Source organism: Trichechus manatus, unplaced genomic scaffold (assembly GCF_000243295.1).
Source record: "Trichechus manatus latirostris isolate Lorelei unplaced genomic scaffold, TriManLat1.0 scaffold00256, whole genome shotgun sequence".
Lineage (NCBI taxonomy): Eukaryota > Metazoa > Chordata > Mammalia > Sirenia > Trichechidae > Trichechus > Trichechus manatus.
The window spans coordinates 144,595-159,553 of NW_004444192.1; the positions used below are offsets into that span (position 1 = coordinate 144,595).

Below are 14,959 nucleotides of genomic sequence, written 5' to 3' on the forward strand. Positions count from 1 at the left end.
CACCACTGACTGCTCTGACCAGGATCACAACAGAGGGTTCTGGACAGAGCTGGAGAAGGATGTAGAACAAAATTCTAACTCCCAAAAATAAAAGACCAGATTTACTGGCCTAAAGGAGACTGGAGAAAGCCTGAGAGTATGGCCCCCCAGACACCCTTTTAGCTCAGTGGTGAAGTCACTTATGAGGTTCACCGTTCAGCTGGGGAGTGGTCAGCCCCATAAAACCAAATGGGACTAATGAGGCACAGCAGTCCAGGGACAAGGACTAGAAGGCGGAAGGGGACAGGAAAGCTGGTGATAGGGAACTCATGGTTGAGTAAGGATAGTGTTGATGTGTTGTGAGGTTGTTAACCATTGTCATATGGCAACGTGTACTGTTAAATGAGAAACTATTTTGTTCCGTAAACCTTCATCTAAAGTGAGAACAGCAGCACAGTTGGAAGAGCATAGTCGATGTCACGGAACTGTGCATGTAGAAATTTTTGAAATGGCGTATCTTTGGCTATGTATAGTTTCACCAAAGGAAAAAAAAAAAGTCAAGAAGGGAGAGGGTTGACATGCGTAGGGTTGTTAACCAATGCCATAAAACAATATGTTTACTACTGTTTCATGAGAAACTATTTGTTCTGTAAACCTTCACCTGAAGCACAATAAAAAAAAAAAAGTACAATAAAAATGTATAAATAAATTTAAAATAAAAAGAAGAGCTTAGCTCAGGGCCTGGCACATGGCAAGCATTCAATAAATGGCAACATGATTATTAAAAAAAGAAAAAATGCTATCTCCGTGTTGCTTGGGTCTGAGGGTTTAAGGTATCGTGGGAAGCAATGGGACTAGTAAGGTGGGAGGGTAAAGACAGAGTCATGTGACCAGTAACTGAACCAAACTGATCCTTGTCTACTTAGTGACTGTATCTGTAATATCGCACATATTAACATGGAATAGGAGCCTCCAAACCACAGACTGGTGGCCTAGGGGACAGGAATAGGTAAACAAAAGACCAGAAAACAGGTGAGATGAAAACAGAGTGAGAGAGAAAGAGAGAGACTCCTACTCACAATCATCCTGCAAATTGACTGAAACACATTGACTGTGTAAAAACTCAGGAATTCTACACACAGAAAAAGCACCTGTTGGTAATTGCTATGTATATATAGTTTTGAAACAGCAAAAACAACCAAAAAGTTATATGTGCAGGTATATATGTAGTATGTACGCATATATATGTATAGGTATGTGTATATGTGTGTATATATAGGTGTACACATATGTATATGTATATGCATCTATGTGACTATATGCACATTTATTCATATATATAATAAAGCACATAGAGGGCACAGTTACGAAGACTTCTTAGACATAGCCAAGCACCTCGAGGGATTCGATTTCTGGGTTTGTAGAATTAGAACCGTAGTCTCGTGGGACATCTCAGTCAATTGGCATAATATAGTTCATAAAGTTATGTTCTACTTCCTAGTTTAGTGAGTAGGGTCTGGGGTCTTAAAAGCTCGTGAGCAGCCATCTAAGATACAACTATTGGTCTTTATACTCGTCTGAAGCAAAAGAGAAAGAAGAAAACCAAAGACTCGAAGAAACTAGTCTGCAGGACAAATAGTCTATATGAAACATGGCCTCATCGACCCTGAGACCAGAAAAGCTAGATGGTGCCTGGCTACCACTACCAACAGTTCTAATCAGGGCCACAATACATGGACCCTGACAGAACGAGAGAAGAAGGTGGAACAGAACCTCAAATTCCTTAAAAAAAAAAAACGAAAACAAAAGCCTACTGTACTGGTTGAGACTGGAGGATTTCCTGAGACTAACCTTGAACTGAAATTAACTCTTGAGGTCATCTTGTAGCTAAATAACAAATTGCCTCAAAAAATAATATCACTCCTAAGTACTGTGCTCCTTTAAAAAATCACCTATATGAGACCAAACAGTCAACAATTACTTTAAAATAAAAATGAGAATATGAAGTCAGCACAACTAGACTAAACCAAAGCTAAGAAGGTTCCTGAGTACAACCAAACACTTGAAGGAACAGAGTAGCGGGGGTGGAGGTCTGGGGACCATGGTTTTGGGGGACATCTGGGTCAACAGGCATAATAAAGTTTATTAAGAAAAGGTTCTGCATCCCACTTTGGTGAGTGGCATCTGGGATCTTAAAAGCTAGCAAGCAGCCATCTAAGATGCATTAATTTGTCCCAGCCCACCTGGAGCAAAGGAGAATGAAGAACACCAAAGACATAAGGAAAGTATTAGCCCAAGAGACAGAAAGGGCCACATAAACCAGAGTCTCCATCAGCCTGAGACCAGAAGAACTAGATGGTGCCCAGCTACCACCAATGACGGCCCTGACAGGGAACACAACAGAGAATCCCTGACGGAGCAGGAGAAAAGTGGGGTGCAGAACTCAAATTCTAGTAAAAAGACTAGACTTAATGGTCTGATTGAGACTGGAGGAACTCCGGAAGACATGGCCCCCAGACTCCTTGTTAGCCCAAAACTAAAATCATTCCCAAGGCCAACTCTTTAGACAAACATTAGACTGGACTATGGGTCATAAACTGATACTCGTGAAGAGTGTGCTTCTTAGCTCAAGTAGATACATGAGACTAAATGGGCAGCTTCTGAGCGGAGGCGAGATTGGAAGGCAGAGAGGGTCAGGAGCTAGTTGAATGGACACGGGAAATCCGGTTGGAAAAGAGGGGTGTGCTGTCACAGTATTGAGAGAGCAACTAGGGTCACATCACAATGTATGTAGAAATTTGCGTATGAGAGACTAACTTGAAGTATGAACTTTCACTTAAAGGACAACAATGGGAAAAAAAAAAGATTAAAACCATAACCTCATAACCTGTTGCTGTCGAGTCGATTCTGAATCATGGCAACCCTGTAGGACAGAGTGGAGCTGCCCCATAGGGTTTCCAAGGAGTGGCTGGTGGATTCAAGCTGCTGACCTTTTGTTAGCAGCTGAGTTTTTAACCACTGTGCCACCAGGACTCCAATTCTGTAAAGATCACAGCCTTGGAAACCCTATGGGGCAGTTCTGCTCTGTCCTATAGGGTTGGTATGAGTTGAAATGGACTCCATGGCAATGTTTTTTTTTTTATTATTGTTATAAATATTACATCTATTAGTGGTATAAACCCTACAATACATTGTTTTAATTATTACTTTAATTAATAATTAATTACATATTTATCACATCTGTTAAAAAAAAAAGAGAATATAAGGGGGCAGGGAAATTAGATTAATGGAAATGGAACAACCAGAATGGAAATAATGAGAATGTTCACGCATTGTCAAAAATGTAACTAATGTCACTGAACAACTTGTGTAGAAATAGTTGAATGAAAACCTAAACTGCTGTGTAAACCTTCACAAAAAACACAGTAAAATATTCTTTTTTAAAAAAATAAGAATTATAATGCTATGAGAGAGTGAGCAAGAAAATTAGACACCATTTCTTACTCTGGGAATTGGCAACTAAAGGGAAAAAATGAAATGTTTATCCTGATTTTTTTATATAAACATGTTTCAGAGTAAACAATTGCCGAGTAGAAGAAGGAAAGTTTTTCTTTACACAAGAATCCACCTAGTAAGTATTTAATGAAAGTTAGAATCAGAATTCATTTTGCAACTTTCATAATGAAACCATTAGATTATGGGTTGACAGGGAGTCTAAGGATGGAGAGCTCACACTGTCACCACCTGAACCACAGATCAAGTTTATCTTATCATTACTAAACACGGGGCAGTTAGTCACTGTGCACCTCTGATATGATGCAACATCAAGCACACAACATTGTTGTTAGATGCCTCTGAGTCAAGACTCATAGCCACCCTATGTACAACAGAGCTAAATGCTGCCCAGTCCTGTGCCATCCTCACAATTGTTGCTATGTTTGAGCCCATTGTTGCAGCCATGGTGTCAGTCCATTTCACTGAGGGTCTTCCTCTTTTTTGCTGACCCTCTTCTTTACCAGGCGTGATGTATTTCTCCAGGGACTGGGCCCTCTTGATAACATGTCCAAAGTAGGTGGTGCAGCCACAAGTACCGAAGATATAAAACAGCAGAGAAGCAAAATCAAACTTGCCCTTTCTGCATTCCTGTCTTTAACTGATATCATTAGTTTTGGGATTGGTGGAATGTATAGGAATGGGCGTTGTAGACAGTTTTTAGGAACTACTTGTCCCAGTGGCCCATGATGGGGGTGCCCTTTTGTATTTGCCTTCGATGCGGTGTATATGCTCCTGAAGTTTGTCATCTCTTACAAATCGTGTCCCCACTGGATGGCCATTCCTGCCACTTGCTGTGTAGCTGTTGTCCCTATAAGTGCCCCTGTGTCACTAATTTCTATAACCAAACTAGAGTGGAATCCAAAAGGAAAAAACAAACAAACAAACCCGTTGATGTCAAGTCGATTCTGACTCATAGCGACCCTGTAGGACAGAGTAGAACTGCCCCATAGGGTTTCCAAGGAGCGACTGGTGGATTCGAACCGCTAACCTTTTTAGCAGCCATAGCTCTTAACCACTGCACCAGTAGGGCTCCTCCAAAAGAAAAGAATTGTGTATATCATGTTGTGAGTGCCATCTGTGAGTGGACAGTGGTCCTTTGGTTTTGTTTTCTACTTCTTAGCATTGATCCAAGATTTCCAGAGCAGCACTCGAAGGACATCCACAGAAATCAGTGATGATGTGTGAAGAAAAATTATCTCAGTCAATGAATGTCGAAGTTTCTAAAAGTGGTACAGAGGACAGTGTTTTCACGCTGACCTGATTCCAATGCATCTGGGGCACACCAAGGACTTGAATTTCATTAAGAAATAATTCCCAATAGTTGTACTATTTCCAAAGGTATGTTTTCCTAGAGAATGTAAGGAATTTATGACATTGGAGCAACGTTTTACCATTTTCTAAGTAGACACTTTTTTATGTTAATAAAGTTATACAGAAAAGACAAGGTGTTACAGAAAATGAAGAGCTATGTTTTTTTATAGATTCTGTTTTATTTTGTGTGATTTGTGTGAATAGACTAAATGATGAATTTTAAGTTTAGATACATTCATTAAAAAAGTAAAACCAGGAAGATATTCATTTTTAAATTTTAGAGGATGAACTGCATAATTTTATACCATGAGAGCATTTATAAAGTTCAAATTACAATGATCTTGTACTCAAATCATAAAGATTTAGTTAATAAATTAACACTAAGGTACTCTGATTTTTAAATGAACGAAGCAAAATGCTTTTGTTGAGAGTCCTTAATATCACTTTGCACATTAATGCTAAGTGAGCACCTAAGACCGTAGTTTTGAAACCCTTCTCCCTGGGCCTCTCTGCTTCCAGGGCCACAGCTTTTACCCTTGCTGCTAATTGGCAGTCCATGTTGTTTTGTTAGGTGCCGTTGAATCTGTTCCGACTCATAGTGACTTCGTGTACAACAGAGCGAAACACTGCCCCGTCCTATGCCATCCTCAGGATCGTTGTTATGCTTGAGCCCATTGTTGAGGGGCTCATCTTCTGGCACTATATCAGACAATGTTCTGCTGCTATTTGAAAGGTTTTCACTGGCTAATTCTTTTCAGAAGTAGACTGCCAGGTCCTTCTTCCTAGTCTGTCTTAGTCTGGAAGCTCAGCAGAAACCTGTCTGCCATGGGTTATCCTGCTGGTATTTGAATAGCGGTGGCATAGCTTCCAGCATCACAGCAACACGCAAGACCCCACAGTATGACAAACTGACAGACATACAGGGGTGGCAGTCCATAGTAGGAGTAATTCCATGCAGGACGGATTCAGCAAGGCAGATTAGAAATAAAAAGCCTTATGATAACAGAATGAAACAGAGGCAAGTAACTGGCTAACAGCAAAATCTCACTGGACGTGTCTTTGCTAGATGGGCAAGGAGAGTAAAGTAGTCAGCGTGTCACAAGTTCGTGGAAAACAGGGCCATGAAAAGAGATTTTTGCATAATACTATACCAGTTGATGTCAAGTCAATTCTGACTCATAGCTACCACATGTGTGTCAAAGTAAAACTGTGCTTTATAGGGTTTTCAATGGCTGATTTTTCAGAAGTAGATAACCAGGACTTTCTTCTGAGGCACTTCTGGGTGGACTTGAACTGCCAACATTTTGGTTAGTAGGTGAGGGTGCTAACTGTTTGTACCACCCAGGAACTCCTGCTTAATACTAAAACCAAAAAAATCAAACCCATTGCTGTCGAGTCGATTCTGACTCATAGCAACCCTATAGGACAGATTAGAGCTGCTGATAAAGTTTCCAAGGAGCAGCTGGTGGATTTGAACTGCCAGCGTTTTGGTTAGCAGCCGAGCTCTTAACTACTGCACCACCAGGGCTCCTGCTTAATATTAAAGCTATGCAAAAGCCAACCTGTGGAAAGTATTGAAAATACTATTTCTAAAACCATTCTTTATTATTACCAGCAAAACTAAGAAACTGAAACTTAAATCTTGATGTCTTTTTTGGCAGTGAACATGTTGAAGAGAACATAGGTCCAAGAGACAACGAGGAAGGACAGGGGGCCGTGGAAGCTTCTGGGTTATCATTGCTGATGTCACATCCTGGCTGAAAGCAGAGAATACCAGAAAGATGTTTACCTGTGTTTTATTGATTATGCAAAGGCATTCGACTGTGTGGATCATAACAAATTATGGCTAATATTGCAAAGAATGGTAATTCCAGAAAAACTTAATTGTAGCTTGTGAGGAACCTGTACATAGATCAAGAGGCAGTTTGTTCAAAAACAACAATGGGATACTGCGCGGTTTAAAGTCAGGAAAGATGTCCGTCAGGGTTGTATCTCTTCTCCATACTTATTCAGTCTGTATGCTGAGCAAATAATCCGAGAAGCTGACAATATGAAGAAGAACAGGGCATCAGGATTGGAGGAAGATTCATTAAAAACCTCCATTATGCAGATGACACAATCTTCCTTGCTGAAACTGAAGAGGACTTGAAGCACTTACTGATGAAGATCAAAGACCACAGCCTTTAGTATGGATTACACCTCAACATAAAGAAAACAAAAATCCTCACAACTGGACCAATAAGCAACATCATGATAAATGGAGAAAAGACTGAAATTGTCAAGGATTTCATTTTACTTGGATCCACAATCGACACCCATGGAAACAGCAATCAAGAAATCAAAAGACGCATTGCATTGGGCAAATCTTCTGTAAAAGACTTCTTTAAAGTGTTAAAAAGCAAAGCTGTCACCTTGAAGATTAAGGTGTGCCTGACCCAAGTGATGGTATTGTCATTCACCTCATATGTATGTGAAAGCTGGATGATGAATAAGGAAGATCGAAAAAGAATTGACGCCTTTTAATTGTGGTCTTGGTGAAGAATATTGAATATACAATGGACTGCCAACAGAATGAACAAATCTGTCTTGGAAGAAGTACAGCCAGAATGTTCCTTAGAAGCGAGGCTGTCAAGACTACGTCTCACATACTTTGGAGGGATCAGTCCCTGGAGAAGGACATCATGCTTGGTAAAATAGAGGGTTAGTGAAAAAGAGGAAGACCCTCAACAAGATGGATTGACACAGTGGCTCCAACAATGGGCTCAAGCATAACAACGGATTGTGAGGATTGCGCAGGATTGGGCAGTGTTTTGTTCTTTTTTACGTAGGGTTGCTGTAAGTCAGAATTGACCTGATGGCACCTAACAACAACAATATGCACATTTTTTTAGATATTTTAGTATACCTGAAATTAGTATGCATCTTATAATCAATGGCATGTGTGATGGTTAAGGTTGTGCAGCAACTTGGCTGGGCCATGATTCTCAGTGGTTTGACAGTTGTATGATGTTGTGATCACTTCCATGATGAGATTTGATATAATGTGATCACCTCCATGATGGGATCTGCTGTGAGGAGCCAGTCAGTTGAAAGGGAGTTTCCTTGGGCATGTGGCCTCATCAAATATAAGTGGACATTCTGGCAAGGCTCGGGGGCTTTTTCTCACTCTGGAGCCTGCAACTGGCTCCTGTTCATCTGACCTCCAGTTCTTGGGACTTGAGCTAGCAGCTTATCTGCAGCCTTGCCTGCAAATCTTGGGATCTGTCGATCTTTGCAGGCTGTGAGCAAGAGCCTTGCTCTCTGACCTGCTCATCTTGGGTTCACCAGCCCCTGTGGCTATGTGAATCAGGAGAAGCCACTATCTTGACCCACGGACTTGGGACATTCCAGCCTCTACAACTGCATGAGCCATTTCCTTGATATAAATCTCTCTCTATATATATTTATACTCTTTACTGGTTTTGCTTCTCTAGAGATCCCAGCCTAAGACAGCATATCCTGGTTTAATTGGCAAGAATTTTCTTTCTTGATGATATATAAAATAATGAAGCATTTTTAACAGATAGCATCAGAGATTCAGCAAAATATAGTCCTATAAAATCAGGCATTTATGCCAAGAAAACTCCCAAATTAAAGCTCTATTAATTCTGGCATTTGATAAAGAAGTTCCAGCCTGCTTACCCTAAAATGAAGCCTTTAGGTCAACATGTTTGGCGTTCAGCAGGGTAATCTGAACTACGAATACAATAGAAAAGAAAATCAGTGCAGTCTTCTATATCAGTAAATTTAGTCTTTTATGAACTAAAATATGAACATGAAAGATCACTTTGAGAAAAACAAAAAAGTGAGGAACAAGGACCATCATGGATTGAATTGTGTCCCCCCAAAATATGTATATTAATTTGGCTAGGCTATGATTCCCAGTATTGTATGACTGTCCACCATTTTGTCATCTGATGTGATTTTCCTATGTGTTGTAAATCCTATCACTAGGATATTAATGAAATGGATTAGCAGCAGCTATACTGATGAGATCTACAAGATTAGATTGTGTCTTAAGCCAATCTCTTTTGAAATATAAAAGAGAGAAGTGAGCAGAGACAAGGGTACCTCATACCATCAAGAAAGTAGTGCCAGGAGAAGAGCATGTCCTTTGGACCCGGGGTCCCTGCACTGAGAAGTTCCTAGTCCAGGGGGAGATTGATGACAAGGACCTTCTCCAGAGCTGACAGAGAGAAACCTTCCCCTGGATCTGATGCCCTGAATTTGGACTTCTAGCCTGCTAGACTGTGAGAGAATAAACTTCTGTTTGTTGAAGCCATCCACTTGCGGTATTTCTGTTACAGTAGATAACTAAGGCAAGGACCAAGATGAATAAACAGATTAATTGACCTTGAAGGAAACAGATATTGTAGGGAATATAAGAGAAATGGAAATTGTCAATGTTGCCAAAATAAATTTTGGTAGTAGGGCTGGAGGATAAAATCAAAACATATAGATAAAAAGCACATAGATGAAGAAAATCAAGAGAAAATGTAATAGACATATTCAGTCCAACTGCAGTTTCATAGGACAAGAACAGAGAAAAATAGAGGGGGAAAACCCTAAATGAAATAATAGAAAAGTATTTCTCAGAGCTGATAAAAGACATAGGTCTTTATATTGAAAGGGATCACTGAGTATAAAACAGGATAAATGGGAGAATAAAACCCTTTCCTATATACAATTGTTTGAAGTTTTGGAATATCAAGGCTGAAAAAGAAGATCTTAAAAACTTACAGAGAGAAGAAAATGTCAACTGCAGATGAAAGATAATCAGACTGGCATCAGACTGCTCATCAGCAACACAGGATGTTGAATAACAGTGAAGTAATGTCCTCAAAGTTATGAGGGAAAATAATTACAAATCTAGATTTTGTAGACCTTACCATTAATCAAAGAAAATAATATTTCTGTAGACATGAAAGAATTCAAAAAGTTTAAGCCCACATATCTCTTTCTTAAAAAAGTACTTAATGATATACTTCAGTAAAACAAAATAGGAATCCTAGAAAGAAGATGGAACTACTCCTGGAGTACAATAAAATGAACTCCCAGGATAAGCAGCTGTGTAGTAGGCCTTTGAGAGCAACCAGTCCAGACTGGAGCATGGGAAGTGTCTTAGGCTGGGTTCTCTAGAGAAGTAAAATGTATAAATACATGTATAGAGAGATTTATATCAAGGAAATGGCTTATGTGGTTGTAGATGCTGGAATGTCCCAAGTCCGTGGGTCAAGATAGTGGCTTCTCCTGATTCACATAGCCACAGGGGCTGGTGAACCCAAGATGAGCAGGTCAGAGAGCAAGGCTCTTGCTCACAGCCTGCAAAGATCGACAGATCCCAAGATTTGCAGGCAAGGCTGCAGATAAGCTGCTAGCTCAAGTCCCAAGAACTGGAGGTCAGATGAACAGGAGCCAGCTGCAGGCTCCAGAGTGAGAAAAAGCCCCCGAGCCTTGCCAGAATGTCCACTTATATTTGATGAGGCCACATGCCCAAGGAAACTCCCTTTCAACTGACTGGCTCCTCACAGCAGATCCCATCATGGAGGTGATCACGTTATATCAAATCTCATCATGGAAGTGATCACAACATCATACAACTGTCAAATCACTGAGAATCCTGGCCCAGCCAAACTGACACACAACCGTACACATCACAGGAAGGATATTCTCAAGAAGAATGTGGATTCTGTGTCCTGCCTAATATGATTGAGGAAGGTGTCATGATATGGTGGAAGAATTCATCTGAGTAGCATTGCTTTGAGTGGAATGTCGGTGCTAGCAGGTCATTCCTGTTCCCTAGCCGTCTGGAGTTATCATAATTCTTGTTGATTCTGTAATATTCTTGGTTTCTGTGGCTGATAAACTTTCACTACATAAAATTATTGGTATAGCTGAAAGAAACTGGAAGGTGAAAGGGAAGATAAAAAAAAAGAAGGGAAAGCTATAAGTTCTACTTTCCTCATCACATATAGTGGCGGTCCAGAAATAGTCTTAAGGTCCATAGAACAAGAAGTGGAGTATTTCTTGTTGGACTATCCATAAGTATTGTTATGGATTGAATTGTGTCCCCCCAAAATACGTGTTGGAATCCTAACTTCTATACCTGTGGATGTAATCCTATTTAGTAATAGGGTTTTCTTAGTTGTGTTAATGAGGCCATATCTGTATAGGGCATGTCCTAAACCTAATCACTTCTGAGTTATAAAAAGAGCAGATTAGACACAGAGGTGTTTGCAGCTGGGGAAGACAGATGCCATATAAGGATCACCAAGGAACCAAGGAACTCTGGGGCTTCTGATAAGGAAGTAGTCGACACAGCTGAGACCCTAATTTGGACTTTTAGCCTTCAGAACTGTGAGAAAATAAATTTCTGTTCTTTGAAGCCACCCACTTGTGGTATTTATGTGACAGCAGCACTAGCAAACTAAGACAAGTATGTTAAAATTTTAAAAGTAACCAATAAAAGAACTAAAATTTATACTTAAAAGAAATTCCACCATATCATTACACCATTCCTTAGTCATATTAGGCAGTGCATGGAATCCCTGTTCTTCTTGAGAACGTCCTTCCCATGCTTCAGCCTGGACTGGTTGCTCTCAAAGGCCTACTGGACAGCTGCTCATGCTGGGAGTTCCTTTTATTGTGTTCCAGGGATAGTTCCATTTTTACAAGAAGGGAAAAAGGGAAGGGAGGTAGATATACGTAAGTGAGCTACATCCTCATATTGAATGAGGAATTCAATAGATATTGCCTAAACTTGATAAATAAAGATATAGTATTGTAAGAGCCCCAAACAGCTAAAACTATCTTGAAAAAAAAAAGTAGGAAGACTCACATTTCCCAATTTCAAAACTTACAGTAATTAGAACAGTGTGGTACTGGTATAAGGACAGACATATACACGAATGGAATAGACTCGAGAGTCCAGAAATAAACTCATACATCCATGGCCAATTGATTTTCAACAAGGGTGCCAAGTCTGTTCAATAGGGAAATAACAGTCTCTTCAACAAATGGTACTGGAACAACTGGATCTCCACATGCAAAGGAATGAAACTGGACTCAGATCTCACACCACATATGAAAACTAAAAATGGATCAATGATCTATACATAAGAGCTATAACCATAAAACTCTTAGAAGAATACATAAGGATAAATCTTCAAGACCTTGTGTTTTTTTTTTTTTTTTTTTAAATCGTACTTCAGGTGAAGGCTTACAGAACATAGTTTCTCATGAAACAGTAGTACACAACAAGACCTTGTTTTGGCAATGGATTCTTAGATATGACATCAACAGCACAAGCAACAAAGAAAAAAAAGATAAATGGGGTTTCACCAAAATTAAAAACTTTTGTGCATCAAAGGTCATTATCAAGAAAGTGAAAAGACAACCTACAGAATGGGAGAAAATATTTAGAAAACATATCTGATAAAGGTTTAATATTCAGAGTATTTAAAAAAAAACTCCTACAACACAACAAAAAGATAAACAACCCAATTTAAAAATGGACTTGAAAAGACATTTCTCTAAAGAAGATATACAATGGCCAATAAACACATGAAAAGATGCTAAACGTCATTAGTCATTAGAGAAATGCAAATCAAAACCACAATGAGGTATCACTTCACGCCCACTAGGATAGCTATTATTAGAAAAACAGAAAATAACAAATGTTGGTGAGGATGTGGAGAAACTGGAATCCTTTTGCATTGCCAGTGGAAATGCAAAATGGTGCAGCCGCTGTGAAAACAGCTTGGTGGTTTCCAAAAAAGTTAAACATAGCATTACCAAATAACTCAGGATTCCAATCCTGGGTACATACTCAAAAAACTTGAAAGCAGGAATCCAAACAGATATGTGTACACCAATGTTCATTGCAACATTATTTACAATAGCCAAATGATGGAAACAACCCAAGTGTCCATCAGCCGAAACCAAAAACCTGTTGCCTTCGAGTTGATCGCAACTCATAGCGACCCTGTAAGACAGAGTAGAACTGCCCCATAGGGTTTCCAAGGAGCAGATGGTAGATTCGAACTGCCGACCTTTTGGTTAGCAGCCAGTCTCTTAACCACTTCGCCACCAAGGCTCTGGGTCCATTAACAGATGAATGGAAAAACAAAATGTGGTATATAAATACAATGGAATATTATTCAGACATATGAAAAGAAAGGAAGTTCTGATACATGCTTCAACTGGATGAACCTTGAAAACATCATGTTGAGTGAAGTAAGTCAGACACAAAATGACAAACATTGCATGATCCCATTAATATGAAATATCTATAATAGACAGATACATTAAGACAGAAATAGATAAGTGGTTGCAAGGGGCTGACGGGCTGGGCAAATGGGGAGTTACTGCTAAAAAAAGTTACTGACATTCTACTTGGGGTGATGAAGAAGTTTTGGAAATAGATACTGGTGATACTTAGACAACATTGTGAATGTAATTGTCACTGAACTGTACACTTAAAAATGGCTAATTTTATTTTACATATATTTTACCATAATAAAAATTAAAAAAAAAAAAAGAAATAGGGTTATATTATTTAGAATTATGGAGGTGACCACAAGGAGCTCTAAACTCAGAAAAAGTTAGTTGCTTTTGAGAAGTGTTATTAAGGGTGGAGTTGAGGAGAGAGAGAATTTTGTTTTTCTTTAAAACTTTGTCAAGGTTAAAATCTTCCTGTTACTGTTTGAATTTTAAACCTTGTACATGTATAACTTTAATAATTTTCAAAGTAGAAAACATTAAACTGTCCTTTATGCCTTGACTGACAGGGATCCCTATATAAGAATCTTGGCTTAGGTTAATTCCTTGCTTTGGAATGAGAGATCATCTGGAAAAGTCTAGCAAATGGAAAGTTAAACCTTACTTTTGTTGTTTGTGATGACTAGTGACTTTAAAAGACAGAAAACCTCATTTAATCGAGACTAAACATTCAGGCTGTCTATGATCACATCCCATATTACCCGTCTGTCTCGTGTTATCTTTTACCACAGCCCAGCACATATGTCCTCTGCTCTATTCCAACTAGTCTCCTTCCCATCGTCCATATTCTTACTTATTACATATTTTAGTAGTTTTTTTCCCTGCATTTTCTGATAGATTATGAGCTCCTGGAATACAGGGTCCATGAGTAGACTGACAAATTATTAGTGAATTAATGAATTTTATTGCTTTGGGGTTTTTGCTTTTTCTGTGTCTTTCTAGAACTCTCCTGTCCCCACTGCCTCCGACCCCACTTCAATTTCTTTCTTCCTGGCATTCCTTTCACCAGTAATATTAATCCACTCATTCAGCAAATACTTCGAGACTGCCTATTCCATTCTGGCGCTGTACCAGGCCTAGGGGATACAAAGATGAACAAGATAGACACAAGCCCTATACAAGTATGAAACAGATAATACATAGATAGTGATCTCATTATAGTTATTAAAGTGCTTTGGAGTACAATACGTTGGTTAACAACCCGACGACACGTCAACACTCTCCCTTCTCAACCTTGGGTTCCTATAACCAGCTTTCCTGTCCCCTCCTGCCTTCTAGTCCTTGTCCCTGGGCTGTTGTGTCCCATTAGTCTCATTTAGTTTTAGGGGGCTGTCTAATCTTTGGCTGAAGGGTGAACCTTGGGAGTGACTTCATTACTGAGCTAAAAGGGTGTCCGGGGGCCATTCTCTCAGGGTTTCTCCAGTCTCTGTCAGGCCAGTAAGTCTGGTCTTCTTTTGTGAGTTAGAATTTTGTTCTATATTTTTCTCCAGCTCTGTCTAGGACCCTCTGTTGTGATCCCTGTCAGAGCAGTCAGTGGTGGTAGCCTTGCACTATCTAGTTGTACTGGACTCAGTCTGGTGGAGGCCATGGTAGTTGTAGTCTATTACTGCTTTGGACTAATCCTTCCCTTGTATCTTGTTTTCTTCATTCTCCCTTGCTCCTGAAGGGGTGAGACCAGTGGAGTACCTTAGATGGCTGCTCATAGGCTTTTAAGACCCCAGATACTACTCACCAAAGTAGAATGTAGAACATTTTCTTTATAAACTGTGTTATGCCAACTGAGCTAGATGTTCCC

The 14,959-nt window shown here is 39.5% G+C and overlaps 1 pseudogene; it reads left to right on the forward strand.

The window, feature by feature from the left end:
- Nucleotides 1-4,866, forward strand: part of LOC101343478 (DNA damage-regulated autophagy modulator protein 1-like) — a 21,556-nt pseudogene extending 16,690 nt beyond the window's left edge.
- The last annotated feature ends 10,093 nt before the right edge of the window (nucleotides 4,867-14,959 follow it).